The 18784-nt window shown below is 44.4% G+C and overlaps 1 long non-coding RNA gene across 1 annotated transcript; it reads right to left on the bottom strand.

The window, feature by feature from the left end:
- Window positions 1–14258: 14258 nt before the first annotated feature.
- LOC143834728 (uncharacterized) lies at window positions 14259–17573 on the bottom strand. The gene is made up of 2 exons (XR_013229883.1): window positions 17148–17573; window positions 14259–14710 (listed from the first exon to the last, which is right to left on the bottom strand). It is a non-coding gene; the product is annotated as an uncharacterized LOC143834728 (long non-coding RNA).
- Window positions 17574–18784: the final 1211 nt, after the last annotated feature.

Below are 18784 nucleotides of genomic sequence, written 5' to 3' on the forward strand. Positions count from 1 at the left end.
ATTAAACTTCAGTTTATTGGCTCTAATCCAGCCTATTATCATCTCCAGGCACTGGTCCAGGAAACCCAAAGCCTGGAGGAAACAAGAGAGGAGTTGCTAGTCAACAGCATACTGATGGTACCTAATCCAGTAACTCCAGATGTCTGCTTCTATCCATTTCATGTAGACAATGCACAGCACAGGGGACAGAACAGTATGTCCTACACTTGTACTCTCCGCACATTAAATTAATTCAGTTTGGTTTTAAAAAATGACTTTGATAAGAGCACTACAGCACTTGGAAAAAAGAGAGGACAAGGGGGGGCACCTTTTGTAAATCAAATCCTTAACAGCCTTGGAGGGTAGGTAGAATAGAGTCAACCAGAGATCCCTTATGAGTTTGGTGTCTCTTGCACATCGGGCAGCAGAGTGTTATCACACCACAAAATTCACAAACTGACCCAGTTCGTTTGGCCGTTAAAATTTCTTGGAGGCTTTTGTATTAACTAAAATAGACTTGTCTTCTGAACTTATGATGGATGAATTAGAGTTTCTAGGAGACTTACTGAGTGAGTTGGGTAATATGTGATATTCTCCCTCCTATGTATATGGAAGATACTAGTCAAAAATCCCAGCAGAAGCAGACAAACCTGGGCTTTGGGTTTTAGGGTGTAAAGAAAACAACCTTTAGCACTGCGTTGTAAGTGAGATGCCTAAGAAGTAAGCACCATTTCCCCCAGAAAGACTTATTCCCAGGAAAGTGTCCTTAGGACTGCAGCCAGAATTTGTCAAGTTTTGTTTGGCTGAATTCATCTCTAGCCAACTGGCTCATCTTTTAGCAAAAACTGCTGCCTGTCCTGCTTAAAAGCATACTTTCAGTACATTTCTCAATGCATCTGTCCTACAGAAGCAAAATGTCTCTTAGCAGTAGCACCACAATAGGATTCCTAGGTGCTTAGAAAAGAGGCATACCTGAAGGACCGGTCTGTGGAGTTTTGCACCTGTTCCATTCCAAGAAAGCAAAGAGTGTACTGGAACTCCTGGCACGTTTCCCAGAAGCCTACAGAAGTGCAGCTGGGATGGATTGGCTATTAATTAACTGACTGCTTTCCTTTCCGACTTCTGTAATATACTGTGACAGGGAAAGGCCCAGGATTGTACAGCTTCTTGCCACTTTAGCCTTGCCTACTATTGGTTTTTAGAAATTAACTTGTCAGAATTGGCAAAAAATCGTGTTCTGAGTTTTGGGTGATCTCACCAACTATTGGTTTCTTGTTTGAACAACACACTAGTGTTACCCAAATTGCTGGACACGTGTCCTAAAACACGTATCTTTGAGCTTGTGGGGAATATTAGCTCAAATGCTGCGAGAGGGGGGTAACTTAGCGTTATCGGATCATTACCTTTGTATACGAGGGTTATTACGCCTGTAGGAACTCAAGGCAAACACAGATTTAAATGGTAAAATAGTAATATAAGCTTTTATTGAAAGGAAAATAACAAAAAGACACACAAATAGCTAACACACATACAAGCAGTCATATAGAGAAGGGGGAGGAAGAGTGGAAGGCTTGATAGTTACCTGTCCGAGGAGTGGTGGGTCAGAGGAAGGAGCACGAACCAGCGTGGGAGGTCCCGGGTTGGAAGACACTCAGAGTGTCTGTGTGAAGCCACAGTTTTTATAGGATTTTGGGAAGGGGGCTACGTGCCAAGGCTCAGGTAAGCATGTGCTGGAAGTTTCCAGGGTCCCCGGAGATTAGGACAATACCTGGCCAAGTGGGGGGGGGTGATGGCCGTAAATGGATTTGGATAAAGGTATTAATGGCTCTGAGGAAGAGAGCCATCAGGTCTAGCTGGCAGGATGTGGGGGAAATATCCCCTGGCAGAGGGGCCAAGTGTGAAAAATGTTGCAAGACAAAGGATTTTCCTAGGAGCCCTTAGGCAAACAGGAGGAAGCCAGTCCACTCACTTAGAAATACAATGGGGGGGGGGGTCGAGAGTAGGGCATGGAGGCACCTGGATTTCCAAACCTGAGGCAGAGAGCAAGATTTCTAAGATGGAGTCTGGCCTGGCTTGGCTGACCCTAGCAGTGTCATGGCTTTAGCTTAAGCCTAGACTATTGTGGGGTGCCATTGGTTATAGAAGACAGTGTGCCAAGGCATAAGGCAGGGATCCTGCCATGCGTAACATTCCCCCCCTTCTGTAGTGAATTATATGTCCAATTTATTCACTACAGACCAATATACTGTGTTAGTGGCGGCAAAGATTGAAATTCAGACTAGAAATTCAGAGAGAAAAGTGGGGCCATCTTCTGCCACTACAAAAACTTAAGCCAAATTAAAAACAAAACACATTTAGGAGGGGTTTGGGTGACTTAAGGAAAGCTGTGAAGTTGCTGCTCCTCTTTACCACAGCCACTCAAAACTAAATGTAACATACATGAACTATGAACTAGCTAAGCGTGAGGTCTCCACCATATGAATAAAGCAATGAACCAATGCAAACTAATACGTTGAGCAAGGCAATCTAGCAAACAATAGACAAAAAGCAAATGCAGCGAAAACCAAATTCTATGCAGGCAGGAAACTGTGGGCAATACCTGAGCAATATTTTAGAATGCGAGCACTAGGCAATCCTAAAAATGCTGGCAATGAATATCAAGCAATTACTATGAAGCAGGCAGAAAGTGGTAGACACTAAAAAGTTAGACAATGAACTAAGCAATGGCTTCTAATAAGCAATGCAATAAGAACAAGGTAAAGCTAAGCAATTTAGCAAAACATATACAGGCACAATGCAATAGGCAGTGAGTTGAAATACGGGGCACAATACAATTTGGAATACAGACAATACAGTTTGAAAAACTCCCTCCCCCCCTTGTCCCATTGGTAAAGGTGGGAGTGAAGCTGGAGATTCCTTGAATAGTTGAACATGAGGATTGATGAGGATGAGCAACTGGATCAGCAGTTGAATATGTTGATATATATATGCATATATATATTTTGTTGTTGTTGTAAGATATTGCTGGATGATGTTTGCAAACACATAGAATGGTAAAGGAGGTTCCTCCATGGGAGTAAAAAAAAAGTGGTTGTGGAAACAAGCCAATAGCTGGAGATGTGTTCAGCATACCAGTTGATCTTTCTCCCCCCCCTTGTGACTGAAATGGCAGGGGAAGAGGCAGTGAAGGCACTAATCCAGGGCGTCAGAGGGTATGCAGGGTCAGAGATTGCACATAGAAGAAGCAGCAGGCAGGCTGGGCAGCGAGGCTTCATAGAACAGGAGCTGGGGTAAACAGCAAGCATCAGTAGTTCACCAGCAAGTAGGCTGGGGCAGAAAGCGCAGAACAGCAGGTCATGACCACAGGACACATCCATAGCAAACGCAGGCAGAGGATCGCTGTCATCTTGACCAGGTCAGGTCTGGAGGTTGGCGAGCAGGATACAGGTGAAGAGCACACAGGCAGGACCATCAGGAACTGGCCTGGCGATCTGAGGTTTGTGATGCACAAGCCTGGAGCCTCACTAGGGCAGGCTTGGCAGACGCGGGTTGCAAGAATGTTTGAGTGGCCCAGGGCATCAACAGCACAGTGGAGCTGAAGAGCTCAAGGGGGAGACACCCAATTGAGAGCTTTGAAGACAAAGATTGACAAAAGTTCAGTGGAGAAGTGTGTGCAGCTGCAAAGAGTGATGCTGCAAAGTCTGTTGAGGCTGGGCTCAAGTAGGCACACAGCCTGATGGATATACAGATTAGGAAAAATACTCAAAAATTTAGAGCTTTGAAGACAATGAACTCAAAATGAAAGATTGGAGCAGAGGGGTGCCCCCATAAGTGACTGTCAAAAAGATCTACTGTGGTGGGTGCCCACCATGACCTTACAGAGACTGAAAATAGAAATTAAGAGGAGCTAGATGCCATCTCCAGGGAGAGAGAGGGAGATTAGAGCAATCATAAAACAAGAGAAGGAGGTTGCCAAACTCCTGGTGAGTTTGGGAATTTGAGAGAAAACTGATAGATTACTATGGGTGACTGAAGCAAGATACTTGTAGAAATACACAAGAGGAGAGAAATTCCTTCAAGTCCTGTAAGAAGATAGTTTTTGGATGCTAGGTCTACTGGCCTTCTGCACTGTTGTGTAAAAAGAAGCATTCAGAAAAAGAATCAAAGAGCCAAAGTTAAAGGTTCCTGCAAACATGTTGCAAATGGTCTATGAATGAATAGATTAGCAGCTCAAATACACACACATATATATGAGGGGAAAAAATAAGAATTGCTAGGTAGAATCTGGTCAATTGCTTCCCAAGTTAATAAGCACAAAAAGAAATAGAAGCTCTATGCAATAGGTTAAAAGCATAAGCAGAAAACATACTACAGATTTTTCTCTATAAGGAACATAAGATAAATCAAAACACAAAAAGAAAGCTTAAAAACAAAACTTGGATAGTGATCTATAAAGATCTTGCAATAAAGAGCACAAGAGAGGACTCCTAATTAAAAGAGGACTCAAAAACATGGCAAAAGAATTTGCAAAATATTGTGGATTGACATCTTTTAAAAGTTACATTGGAGTACTGCTGAGAATATGAGTGGGAAAGAATGAATGAGAGGAACATGAAGATGAAGTCAGAGTCCCATTACACAATAGTGTGTCAAAATAATTGTGTTCTTAAGGAGGAAAGACTGTTCCTCTGTACATACACAGAGTGCCTTTTCATAGGAGTCAGGCTGAGTGGAAGCCTGAGTGCCCAAATGAAAGGTCTGTATGAAGCTTTCTAAACATATTCAAAACAAAAACAAAATTGCAAAAACAGATTTTTCTTACGAAAAAAGGAAAAAAAGTGTTAACTGCAATTAAAATTTGAAATAGGAAGTAAAAATGTCAGAGGGAAAAACTATGGAGGGAATGCTTTTTCTCAAAGAGAAAATATTTCAAATACTAAAAGCAGCCAAAATTGTCTTAAAATAAAAACTAAAACAAAACATGTTTTAGAACAGAACAATTTTACTGTACTCTCCCCCCCTTAGATTCTCTCTGAGGTCTTTAAAGAAACAAAACTTCTTCCCTTACTGATTTGGGAAGAAGGAATACTTTCAGTCCTTTGTTATGTGGATTAGTTGCCTGGATGGGGGAGAGCAAGGCATGAGTCATGGGGCTGAGTGCCTAGGAAGGCAGTTAGACAAAGAGAGTCTGTTTTAAGATTGCAAAATAGTGGCTGTTTCAGTGTGACTGCAACTATAGCTGGAGGCTCTACCACTTGCAGCCAAATTTAAAATTTGAAAATTTTTAAAGTAAAAATTAAAGCACGCATGTTGAACCATTATTTTTCCTGTGTATATCATTGAATCTGTTAACTTTGCTTGCAACATTTACTGGGAGGAGGGAAGCTAAGAGAAAATTGAAAAGGAATGTTGTCCTTGCAACAAATTCTTCCCTGTTAAAATAATGGTTGTCACCTTGGATTTTGGAACTCTGTACAGGTTCAGAGGCAGGGTTTCCTTCCTGACTCTGTGATGGGGGAACTGAGAATATTTCCTCTTCTTTAAAGACAAGAGGTGAAGCTGGGTTACTGGATCTGCTGTATTTTCTTTTCAATTTATTATCTGTGTGGCTTTGGAAATCCAGTACATTTTGCAAATGGGTTTTTACATTTAAAAAGTTCACCCTGGAATTCCTTGTTTTTCTCATTAAGATCCTTAATTTCTAAATCTTGTTTCTGGGTAAGAGTTTTAAATTTCTCTATTTCCTTCTGCCAGTCCTTAGGGGATTGAGAAGAAATTTCTATGGGGCTAGTTTTCTGTAGCTCACATCTAAGTATGTCTCTGTTCCTTTTCTTTCTAATGGCCTTTACAAAACCAAACATAAGTACAGATGTTGGTTGGTCATGATACTGGGACATGTCTGCTCCAGCATTTCTAAGTTCCCGCCACAGAAAAATCCGGTCACTAATTTTATTCTGCTGCTGAGGGGCAGAATTTCTATTCTGAAAGTATTTAGGTTTGAGAGTATTTGGGGGAAAATTATTTGAAGGGAAACCATTTTGTGGCTTACTCCTTTCTCCTGGCTTTTGTTTGCTCCAGCCATTAGGTGGCTGCAGGGAGCGGTTGTCTCTATTCCTATTAGAATTGGGGTGATTCTGATTAAAGCGGTTCTCCCTCTTGATCCTGTACTGAGAGTGGAGACCACTGTTTGCCTGAATGTTTAAATTTGTGGAGTCCTGGTTAGTGGGAAATTCAAGAGTACCTGATTCTCTAAGCTGGCCTGCAATGGGCAGCTGTTTCTGGATTTCCTGCCTCTCAGTTCTATCTGCAGGGGTTGTAACTAGAACTGGGTGGAAGGGAGCTGAATTTTCCCCTTGGGGTTCTATGAACATTTTGGGGGTTATTTCTTCTGGCAGAGGCTCAGAAGGTAGAAGGGGAAGAGTCTCTGTATGAATTGTGGCAACTAGAGCCCTTTGGAGCTCTAACTGCTTTTCAAGTTGCTGCATTTTTCTATGGCATGCCTCATGGCTTACTTGAGCATGCTTGGCCACATTGTTCTCCACTAGGAACTGTGCAGCTCCCTTGATCTTAACTAGCTCTGCTTCTAGCTCGAGAATGCGAGCCTCTGCTACCTCAGCTCTTTGCCTTGTGGCTTGGAGCTGACTTTCTAGTTCCTGGATGGTCTGAAGCTGATGAGCCTTCTCCACCCGTGCACTCAAGCGCTCAGTTCTCATGTCCTCCATCTCATCGGAGAGGTGGAAGATATGAGCCTCACGCTGTTCCAGGAGTTCAACTAACTGGGCCTCCCGTTGTTCGAGACGGTCAGTTAGTTGAGCTTCCTGCTCCTTCAGTAGAGCATCCTTCTCCTCTAGGGCATGTTGCAGCTCAGCAATCTGGGCTACACTGTCCTGAAGGGCAACAAACATACCCCAAGTGGCATAAGAGTCCTTACTGCCACCCCCGAGCTTCCTGGTGTTACACCATTCTTGGAAAGCCTCGGTAAGGGTTTCCAGGGGGTTGGAGCTTTTGAAAGCTCCCGGGCGCCAGGGGTTCCGGCCGCCCTTCTTGGTCACCCAGAGTGTCAATTTGTCTGCTGGTTCCTTACGGGCAATCAGGCCAGTCAGATTGAATCTGGATGCCATTTCTTCCTATTAATTTCCAAGATCTTAAAGGGGACGGGGCTTGGTTTTCTGGCTTCTTGTCGCTGGGCAAGCAAGCACAGAGGGGATGAGTTTAGGGGCAGCCGCTGCTCGTCTCTTAAACAGCAGGGGAGAGAGGGAAAAGGATCCCGTGGAGTTTAACCTCTTACGGGTGTGGCTAGTTTGTTTTTGGCTGAGAATGGCCGGGGCTCTTCTCAGTTCAGGGCAAAAACTACCGAAAAACCAAGCAGATGGCTGATTTTTCCAATCAAGATTGCTGGAGCGCACTTGATCCTCGGGAAAACCACCGAAAACCTGAAGGTATTTTTAGGGAAGAGATCACTGGGGGATTTTCTTGCGGCTTCTATATCCTTCAAAGCGGCAAGGGGAAAAGGGGGAAGGGCTCCCGTCAAGGCACGTCCTTACGGGGTTTGGCTAGTTTTCTTATTTTATACCGAGATGGCCGGGGCTCTCTCGATTCAGGGACAAAACTACCAAGAAAACCTGAGGGTACCAGCTAATTTATTCGGTTAGGATCGCCCTGGCTTTCCTAAACACGGGGAAAATTACCAAAACCTGGATCATCTGAGCTTCGCAAAGCCCGCTTGAGTTCTCGTGCCACTCCCGACACTTGAAACTCCAACTCCTGCGGCCGCAGGGCAGTTTTGTGCTACAGAGAGCGACTCTGCTTGCACAGATTTTAGCAGTAGGGGGATTTTCCTGGTCCTTCCTACAGCTAAGAGGAATTTTGCCTAACGCCTTCCTACGCTTGGCAAATCCCTAGTTGTTGGGTGCGTTTCGTCCACCCGCCCGTCTAAGCCTAAGAAAACCTTGCCTCGGTGTTCCTAGCCTTAAAGGAAACTAATCTCCAGCAGGAGCAAAACAGTAGCAAAAGGGTAGAAAAGAGAGAGAGAGGCCAACCCTTTTAGAAAGCACACTTCCAAGAGCACATTCACACACTTATGCCAAGAGTTCAAACGGGCTTTTCCCCTTACGTCTGGGTTACTGGAGAGTGCCGTGCGTCCACTTTACTCCCGAGTAAGCCTGGGGCAATTGCCCGCATTCTCCACCATAATCTGTTACCCAAATTGCTGGACACGTGTCCTAAAACACGTATCTTTGAGCTTGTGGGGAATATTAGCTCAAATGCTGCGAGAGGGGGGTAACTTAGCGTTATCGGATCGTTACCTTTGTATACGAGGGTTATTACGCCTGTAGGAACTCAAGGCAAACACAGATTTAAATGGTAAAATAGTAATATAAGCTTTTATTGAAAGGAAAATAACAAAAAGACACACAAATAGCTAACACACATACAAGCAGTCATATAGAGAAGGGGGAGGAAGAGTGGAAGGCTTGATAGTTACCTGTCCGAGGAGTGGTGGGTCAGAGGAAGGAGCACGAACCAGCGTGGGAGGTCCCGGGTTGGAAGACACTCAGAGTGTCTGTGTGAAGCCACAGTTTTTATAGGATTTTGGGAAGGGGGCTACGTGCCAAGGCTCAGGTAAGCATGTGCTGGAAGTTTCCAGGGTCCCCGGAGATTAGGACAATACCTGGCCAAGTGGGGGGGGGTGATGGCCGTAAATGGATTTGGATAAAGGTATTAATGGCTCTGAGGAAGAGAGCCATCAGGTCTAGCTGGCAGGATGTGGGGGAAATATCCCCTGGCAGAGGGGCCAAGTGTGAAAAATGTTGCAAGACAAAGGATTTTCCTAGGAGCCCTTAGGCAAACAGGAGGAAGCCAGTCCACTCACTTAGAAATACAATGGGGGGGGGGTCGAGAGTAGGGCATGGAGGCACCTGGATTTCCAAACCTGAGGCAGAGAGCAAGATTTCTAAGATGGAGTCTGGCCTGGCTTGGCTGACCCTAGCAGTGTCATGGCTTTAGCTTAAGCCTAGACTATTGTGGGGTGCCATTGGTTATAGAAGACAGTGTGCCAAGGCATAAGGCAGGGATCCTGCCATGCGTAACACTAGGGAAAACAGAGTGCCTGCTCTTCCAATCTCCCTCCTGTAGGCAGGAGCTAATAATAAGGCAGGGAATAATGCTTCATAGCTCTCAGGAGTACCATTCCCCAGTCAAAGATCCCATTATGGACATTGTGACATCACAATGATCAGCCATTTGGATCTGTCTATGTGCTGAGGAGAGCTTCTTGTGGCGCAGAGTGGTAAGGCAGCTGTCTGAAAGCTTTGCCCATGAGGCTGGGAGTTCAATCCCAGCAGCCGGCTCAAGGTTGACTCAGCCTTCCATCCTTCCGAGGTCGGTAAAATGAGTACCCAGCTTGCTTGTTGGGGGGTAAATGGTGATGACTGGGGAAGGCACTGGCAAACCCCCCCGTATTGAGTCTGCCATGAAAACGCTGGAGGGCGTCACCCCAAGGGTCAGACATGACTCGGTGCTTGCACAGGGGATACCTTTACCTTTACCTTTTTATGTGCTGAAGCTGCTTACACATGGCAACAGGACTCTTGTTGCTACTGGCTGTGGAGCATCCCAATGGCTGGTTTCCCCTGCTGCAATCCATTGTACCTGCCACCTCTGCCCTATATCACAGGAGGGCTTTTTTAGGTCCCTCACTCCCTTAATTCATAATTGGCTTATTTCTATTGCACTATACTCCAGTGATAGGTCAATTGCTCTTAGGAGGTCCCACCAAACCTCCAGGGGCTCCTGTACACAGACAGGGCCCCTTCTCATGGAAAACCCCCATAGCTGTGACAATAAATTCAGTGCTCAAACCGACACAACCATTATGAAACACGGTGGGAGGGAGGGAAGCTGAAGAGACAGGGCAAAGAGGCAGAGGGCACGCATGTGGTGCCTTAAATAGGCATGCTTGGCCCTGCCCCTTGCCAAGTTGTTGTTGTTGTTGTTATTATTATTATTATTATTTAATTTATATCCCGCCTCCCAGTAGCATGTATTATCTAGGGCCTTTCCGTACAAGGACCAATGTTGCTAAATGTTTTCAGTATGCAGAAACGCTATATTTAATAGTGGAATTTCGTCATTCTGCATACCTTTAATTTTAGTGGAATACTGAAGTCCTGGTAGCATTGTATTCATTCCCCACAGGTTTCAGGTCTCGCTGGAATCATAACAAAGGAAGAGATTTTTTTCTGCGCTTCAAACAGAACAGCCAATGGACTGTTGTGTTCATGCTCCCGAAAAGGCCCTTTCCCTTTAAAAACTGTTTTTTAAAAACGCAAACACACCAGTTGCAACAAATATTTGTTCAATCATTGTCTCAGAATGAGCTTTTTTGCTGGTGTAGGAGCTGGTGCTTAATCGTTTACACGCTGTTCAAGTAACCCCCCCCCCATGGGCACAATTTGTGGCCGAAATTACGGGCAGTGTCGAACACGGGGGCTGTATTGTGCTTGGGAACTTTAAAGACACTTGCAGTAGGGAGCTTTGTTTTACTGTTAATCAATCACTTCTCTGGAGGGACTTTAGCTGGAGAAGCCTCGTTCGTTCGTTGCTCTTTAAGGGGGAAAAAATGGCGATCGCGTCCCTGGAAGATCGGGGGCGAGAGCGAGGAGAGGGACATTCTTTCTACCGCTATTTTGAGAATGTACATGTCTTTCACTGATGTATAGCAGCGTGCTCAGTAGTGTAGCGTTTTTTCAGGGGGAATCCACTTTTCTGGATTTCCCCCTAAGCGCTATAACATTCCGATCGTTGCAGGAGTTCGGCAGGAGTTTTGCAGTTTGCTTATGATGTCATGCAGAACGTTAAATTAATAGCGTTCACGAAAGGTAAGACTTTGGCTACATTTAAGTCATGCGGAATGGCCCCTAGTGTCCCCAGATGTAGTAAGACTCCTTTGTTTGCATACAAACGTTCAAAAAATCTTAAGGACATGCTGATCAGAAGTAGGATTAAGGAATTAAGGATTAAGGAAGTAGGATTAAGGAATAATTGCACTGTAGATGGCAGAGACATGCCAAAAGGTTTTTTTCCGTATGGTGGTTGTGCGGCATGCAAACATTCTGACAAGAGAAAAATGTTTCAGAACTCAACGAGAGTTAAAACTTTTTGCATCAACGAGTTTGTGAATTGTAACAGCAAAGGCATTGTCTATATGATAGAATGTGAAAAATGTAAACTTCAATATGTAGGATTGTCCACTAGCTTGACCAAGGTTCACATATTAGAACAGCTTAATTGCATTAGAAACAGGAGGATGCTCGCCCCTAACGTACCCCATGGGATGTCCTTGGACCACATGGAGAAAGATCTGCACTTCTGAGTGACTGAAAAAGTAAAAGCCACAGAAGGTCAGCTTCTACACAAACTGAGGAGAAGAAAAAGTTTCTGGATTCATGCATTAAAAACTCTGGCACCAGATGGCTTGAATTGACTGGATGTGTCTATGAGCTAAGATATGTTATCCGTTTTCTGTATGTTATATGTTTTTTTCTGTGTGTAACTGTGGTCTAGGGATATCCAGTTCAATAATAGTTACTCTCTTCCCCCATTCTTCCATTTGGTCTCTCTCTGCATGATTCAGCAGAAAACCAGTGCATCACCTCACCTCACATCCTTCCCCCGCTCCCCTGGAAAGTATTTAACACTGGAGTTATTGTATCTTTTGATAGGCACACAAGAGCACATAGCAGGTTTTGTTCAAAACTAGGGAAGGTATGTAAATGGATAATATCTAAAATATTAAAATACTAGAAAAAAGTTTGTAAAATTTGTTATTGTTGTTAGGTGCAAAGTTGTGTCCGACTCATCACGACCCCATGATCCTCCAAGCCTTCCTGTCCTCTACCATTCCCCGGAGTCCATTTAAGTTTGCACCTACTGCTTCAGTGACTCCATCCAGCCACCTCATTCTCTGTCGTCCCCTTCTTCTTTTGCCCTCGATTGCTCCCAGCATTAGGCTCTTCTCCAGGGAGTCCCTCCTTCTCATGAGGTGGCCAAAGTATTTGAGTTTCATCTTCAGGATCTGGCCTTCTAAAGAGCAGTCAGGGCTGATCTCCTCTAGGACTGACCGGTTTGTTCGCCTTGCAGTCCAAGGGACTCGCAAGAGTCTTCTCATGCACCAGAGTTCAAAAGCCTCAATTCTTCCAGGCCTTCCTTATGGTCCAACTTTCGCAGCCATACATTGCAACTGGGAAGACCATAGCCTTGACTAAACACACTTTTGTTGGCAGGGTGATGTCTCTGCTTTTTAGGATGCTGTCTAGATTAAATTAAATTAGGAACCACTAAAAATGCATCTCCTTTTTAAAACAGGTTACTGAAGACAGTCCCTTGAAATACCCTTATTGGTATAAGAACATTTAACATCCAGTGGATATGGAAGGGACCTCCACTTGAATCTAGTAAGGAGCCACTACTATCTATCTATTTGAGTATTTTTAGATCCTAAGTCTGGAAATCTTTGTACTAACCCTGGCACATTTTTGTTATTCACAGGAAGTTAGTTTACCACCATGGTGGTTGAAAAATGAAAACATATTTTATGTATAACTGTGTGTTTTTCTAAAACAATTGTATGTACTACATATAGACCTTTGAGGAAGAAACACGTTAGGTCGAAACACGTTAGGACTTTGGATGTAAGGACTTAACTAACTTGTGTCATTCCCTGCTGTTTTTATTGTTTTTTTAAATACTTTTATATATTTGAGCCCCATAAATAAAATTCAAATGAAAAAAGAAGCTGAGACTTACCATGACCACTTGTTGAGCCCACGGAGGGCTGGCTGGAGGCGGACCCAACCACCCCAGCAGCCTGTGTGTGCCAGGCACGCAGCCAGCACGCATGATGTCAGGGCGAACCGCGGCGCCTATAAAAGGTGCCACATGTGTGGGTCCCAGGCTTTTTCCCAGGATGCTGTGGAGAGTAGCTTCCCTCCCACCCAACCTATGTTAATGTGGTTACAGACTTGTTCTGTGTCTTGAGGGGTCATTTCACGGTTAATAATTCATCGCAGCTGTGGGTTTGCATGGGATGGAGCCTATTGGCAGGGAGTCCCATGGGCGATCGGACTTCCTGAGGTTTGGGCTATTAGGTAGCATATAAATGAGCGTGGCTGACCTGGCTGAGCAGCCAGGGGCTCGTTTTCCAGGCGGCCGGGGGATTGCCAAAAGAGATGGGTGTCTGTTGGCTCCCCCACGTAGGTTGCTTCCGGTAGGGCAAAATTCATTGGGCAAGGGGATCTGCTCTCCTGGCTGGGAATGGTGCGGATCGCCAGGGTGCCTCTGGACTCTGCAGGTTTTTGGTGCTGTCCAGACTGCTATCAGGCTCCCTCTCCCATGCTGCGCCAACCCTCCCATGGGGAAGTAATAAAGCTGTGGCCATGTTTATACCCAACATTCTTGTGTTGCATCTTATTCCAGCCTTCCTGCAAGTCAATACGTTTATATTATATAAAGTAACAGTTTTCTCAACCTTCTCAGATTCTCAATGGGATTGTGTTATGACACAATGCAACCTTTGGGCAAATAAAAAAAACAAAAAAACGCTGCCTTCCTAGGTAGTGGAACTGTTCTTTCCAGGCTGCCTCTGTGTGGAGGTAGTCATCCAGAGTGGACCTGGTGCAAAAAAGGTCCCCCATGGGGATACAAGAAGCAGCGGAGCATGCCGCTCCATCACAACACACTGGCAGCAGCCCCGAGCAATGCCACTGGTGTGGAATTGGTATTGGACGGACAAAAGAGGTTGCCCCAAATGGTCTACTGCAGCAGGATGTAGGTGTGCCCATGTATTTGTGACAAGTGAAATAAGGGTTACCAAATTTAGCAATGCTGCTTTTCCAGGGCAACAGAGGTAGTTGAGTTTGCTTTCTCTAACCCTGCTTGATTGATGCAAGGAGATGGGGAAAAGATACCATTGTGCCCAAGTACCCTAAACTTTAAACAGATGGGATACACCCAAGTTATCCTGTATACCTGGGTGTTGGGTATTGCCTGGATATTAGAAAATTTTCTGCTACTTACACTGCATGAAACAGAGCTGTTCTGCACCCCTTCCTCCAGGAACCCCTTTCATGATGACTAGACCATGCAAATCAGTGCTTGAAGGCCAGTTTGGCTCCCTGAAGCAATGGCATCTCAACTTCAAATCCTGATTTTACCCCCTTGATGGAACAGGCAAGCCTTCCCTTATACTTGAGCAAGTAAAGAGTCCCAAACAATTTCCATAGGGTTTTAAATGATTGTAATCATTTACAGTCAACCTTTCAAGGCAGGTTGAACACACTGTTTATAACTGAATGACTTGAGATGGTGACCAAGCAGAGATAAAAAAACATACAGTTAAAGCACAGTTAACTAAATGTACAGCTAACTAAATATGAGACAATCAGATTTCCAATGAATTAGTGGTGCTCATTCCTAGGTCTTTGTTGTAGAGTGGCCAGGGAATCATTGCCCTCTGAGGCCTCTGTGGTTCAGCTGCGGTGTACCAGGTCATGAAAGCATAGGCAGCTAGCAGAGGGGGTTCAGGAAAAGGGCCTATGTCAAGCATCCTTCAAGCAGCATTTTGCTTTGGCATGACATGGTGCATCTATGGTTACATCCGATGGGCAGGTCTGAGAAGGTTGCAGCATGCAAAATCCACCCATGGAGGCACAAGTGATGAGGTGACTGTCCCCTGTTGAAACACAATATGAGAAAATTTCTGCTTTTCTTGGTATAAGCTAGGTTCCCCTGTACTGTGAACATCAGGGTATAGCTTCCTACAGTGGGAACCTTCTTGATTATCCTCACAACAACCCTGTGGCAGGTAAGGCTGAGGGAGTATGAGTGGTCCACGATCAACAATAGGCTGCCTAAGGAGGTGGTGAGCTCCTCCTCACTGGCAGTCTTCAAGCAAAGGTTGGATACACACTTTTCTTGGATGCTTTAGGATGCTCTGGGCTGATCCGGCGTTGAGCAGGGGGTTGGGCTAGATGGCCTGTATGGCCCCTTCCAACTCTATGATTCTATGATTCTATGATTCTATGATTTTATGATTCTATGATTCTATGATTCTATGATTCTATGATTCTATGATTCTATGATTCTATGAACAAGTAAGTTTCATCTCAGACAAGGGATTGGAATCCACCCAGATTTTAATCCTTTGCCCTAACCACTATGTAACATTGTCTCCATTCCCGACTGTGGCTGAATCCCTGTTGCTTCCCAACGAGGAATTTAGAGGATAAAGATTTTGTAATAAAATCTAAAAATATTTTCACCTGTGGGATGGTGAAGGAGAGAAAATGATCCTGAAGCTGGTCTAATCCTTCCCTTTGCTAGAGCACTGCTGTCACCCCAAATGGTTCTAGCCCTACTGTGATGCCTGCATTGGATTAACATCCCAATCTACAAATCCTGACCCTTCCACTTCTTGCAAAAGTGAAACAACACCCAGCTACTTTCTTTTTCATCCTATGCATTGCTGGATTCAGCTCCATGTTTCCATGTAGTGAGCCAGAGGCTGCCCTCAAAACTATGATCCCCTGTAGGACACTGCCCTTCTTCTGGTTTGCTTCAAGTTTTGCACACAAAGGGGCCTGGGATCAGCATCTGAACAATGATAAGTATGAAAGGCTTTGCACAATTTTAATTAGAGCTAGCTAAGTGAAGTGGCTAAGAGTGGGGGCCTTCAGAAGAAGAGTTGGTTCTTGTATGCCGCTTTTCTCTACCCGAAGGAGTCTCAAAATGGTTTTCCTATCCTCTCCCCACAACAGGCACCCTTTGAGGTAGGTGAGGCTGAGAGAGCCCTGATATCACTGCTCAGTCAGAACAGCTTTATCGGTGCTGTGGCAAGCCCCAGATCACCCAGCTGGTTGCATGTGGGGGAGCGCAGAATCAGACCCAGCTCGCCAGATTAGAAGTCCGCACTCCTAACCACTACACCAAACTGGCTCTAATCTGGAGAATCAGGTTTGATTCTCCACACCTCCACTGACCTTAGGTCAGTCACAATTCTCTCAGAGAGCTCTCAGCCTCACCTACCTCATAGGGTGTATGTCGTGGGGAAAGGGAAGGGAAGGCAATTGTAAACCACTTTGAGACTCCTTTGGGTAGTAGAAAGCAGGGTATAAAAAAAAACTCTTTTTCTTTGCTTGCATCTGATCTGCTTAACTTCTCTATCCCCAAATAACCCTCTTATGATTAACTATAAAAAATAAACATAAAAAGCAATCTGTTGGATTGTCAGCATTTTGAGGATATACAGTAAGGGGGAATTTGAGCAATTTTAACAATATGACCCAAGGGTGGCCCTAGGAACGGATGCTGCCTCCTCCTTTGCAAGCACCCAAGATGGTCACAAATAATAAAGAGACAAAACTTAGCAAGCACAGCCCCCCCCCACAGTGAGCGTCTGACATGCTGCTCAAATCAGACTTCAGCAAGTCAAGAAGATCTATCAGCTCCTCATATGATAGTTCAAAATAGCACATTCACATGCCCAATGTGTTTGATGCAAAGTTTACAGTATTCTGATTCATCTTTAAGGATGGCTTCAGGTAAAGCTGGTTAGCACAGTCCAGCCTTGAGGTTACAGTAACATAGAGCAAAGGAGATAACCCGTGAGCAAGTGTTAATGGAGAACAACTCCAATTTTGCCTTTGCCGTGAACTCTCCAGAAAGCCCTGGTCAACCTGCTCTTTCCCTTTCTTTCAAAGCACTATACAACTGCCAAACATTATTAATATTTCGTTCCATTCTCATTAGAAGAAGTAAATTACTTTACCAGACAACAACACTCTGCCTCCTGCCCCCTGGAAATTTTATTTCCACCACCCACTTGGCTTCTAAGATTTCATTATATGCTGCCCACATTCTTTTAGCCCTGTCTTCAGAGTCTTAAGCCTAGTTTGGAAAAAAAAAGAAAAAGAAACCTAAGATTCTTAGAAAGCTGCTCTTGATAGCTAATCCAATATTCCATGCTTTCTTACTGCATTTTTATAGCTCTGTCCAATGCTCACAGGAATGTTGATATAAACCACTGATTTAGGGATTAATGGATCAGGTTAACCAATGCTGCATTTTCAGCAGGATACTGATAATGTCAAGACACCCGTGGGGTTGCTCACCTGGAGTAGCCTGGACTAGGAAGAGGATGCCCAAAAGGAAACTGTAAAGGATCTTCATGACTGAATCCTAGCTGGAATCTCGGTGTCCTTGGAAATAAGAGCTCTCTGAGGCAAAAGAAGACAGGATAAAAATAGAAGCTCCGTGGGAATTGCAGAATATGTCATGCCAGGTGGCATAATAGCTTTGCCTCAATCAGGAAGCAACCAGAAATTCTGGTTAATTATGGAACACAGGGACCTGCTTTGCTAATGGGTTGAGGTTAAACATAAATTAACAAACCCCAGACAGAATATTGTATTGCCATTCTTTGGAGGAAAGGAACCTTGGGACAGAATTTTATTACAAGGTCATCTCAGTTGCTACATATGCCACAAGGTCTTATCCACACCCTTCGGGTCAATATCTGTAGGTTATTTTACAGAATTAATCTTCCTTATTCCATCACATAGTGTCCTTCACAATAAGATCATCCTCTATTTTTGTAATCAATAAACTGATGATACTTAGCTTTGTCTTTCTTTAAGGAGACCTCTGGATGTTGCAATCTCTACTCCAGATTGTTCTTGAAGGACTTTGCGCTTCCCACCTTTGATGTGGACAAGTTCTGATTAGGGAGGGGCTGTGGCTCACTGGCAGAACATCTGCTTGGCATGCAGAAGATCCCAGGTTCAATCATCCAGCATCTCCAGTTAAAAGGATCAGGGAGGAGAAGATGGAAAAGACCTCAGCCTGTGACTCTGTAGAGCTGTTACCAGTCTGTGTAGACATTGGTTACTTTGATGGACCATGGGTTTGATTCCGCATGAGGCAGCTTCATGTGTTCATGTGTCTCCCATGGGGTTATACTAGATCCAACATTACAAAGAGCTGGATACACAGTGCCATCTGTAAAGGTTTCAGGTGTCTCTGTGGGTTCACACTACGTGGAGATTTAATAGCTGGGAATAAAGGAACATGGATGGCTACGATCATGAAATCTTGTCAGTTTCCAGAACACCTGTTTGCTGTAGGAAGCACCATTTAGTGCCCTATTTTGTTCCATATAAACAAGAATAATTTCTCTTATTTATTTTTAAAGGGATACCACTCCTGTTCTCACCTTATTTTTCCCCCAGAATTGCTTCTTTAAGCCAATCTGCTTGAACCCAAAATGGTCTTCTCCCAATATGAGCTCAAGGATTTAATTATTAGATTTTTAAATTTTTTTTTTGCTTTACTACTGCTTTCACTTAATTATTGTTGCTGGAGGCAAGGGGGGTGGTTGGAGTGTTGGGCGACATAGACAATCCAAACAATGATAGAGCCTAAAAGTCTTCAATTTGTTTTGGAAAAAAATTCTGATATATTTGCAAAAATAAAAGAAATTTTGCCCATAAAAAGGTAAAGGTATCCCCTGTGCAAGCACCGAGTCATGTCTGAGCCTTGGGGTGACGCCCTCTAGCGTTTTCATGGCAAACAATACAGGGCGGTTTGCCAGTGCCTTCCCCAGTCATTACCGTTTACCCCCCAGCAAGCTGGGTACTCATTTTACCAACCTCGGAAGGATGGAAGGCTGAGTCGACCTTGTGCCGGCTGCTGGGATTGAACTCCCAGCCTCATGGGCAGAGCTTTCAGACAACATGTCTGCTGCCTTACC

This window comes from Paroedura picta, chromosome 1, assembly GCF_049243985.1.
Source record: "Paroedura picta isolate Pp20150507F chromosome 1, Ppicta_v3.0, whole genome shotgun sequence".
NCBI classification, from domain to species: Eukaryota; Metazoa; Chordata; class Lepidosauria; order Squamata; family Gekkonidae; genus Paroedura; species Paroedura picta.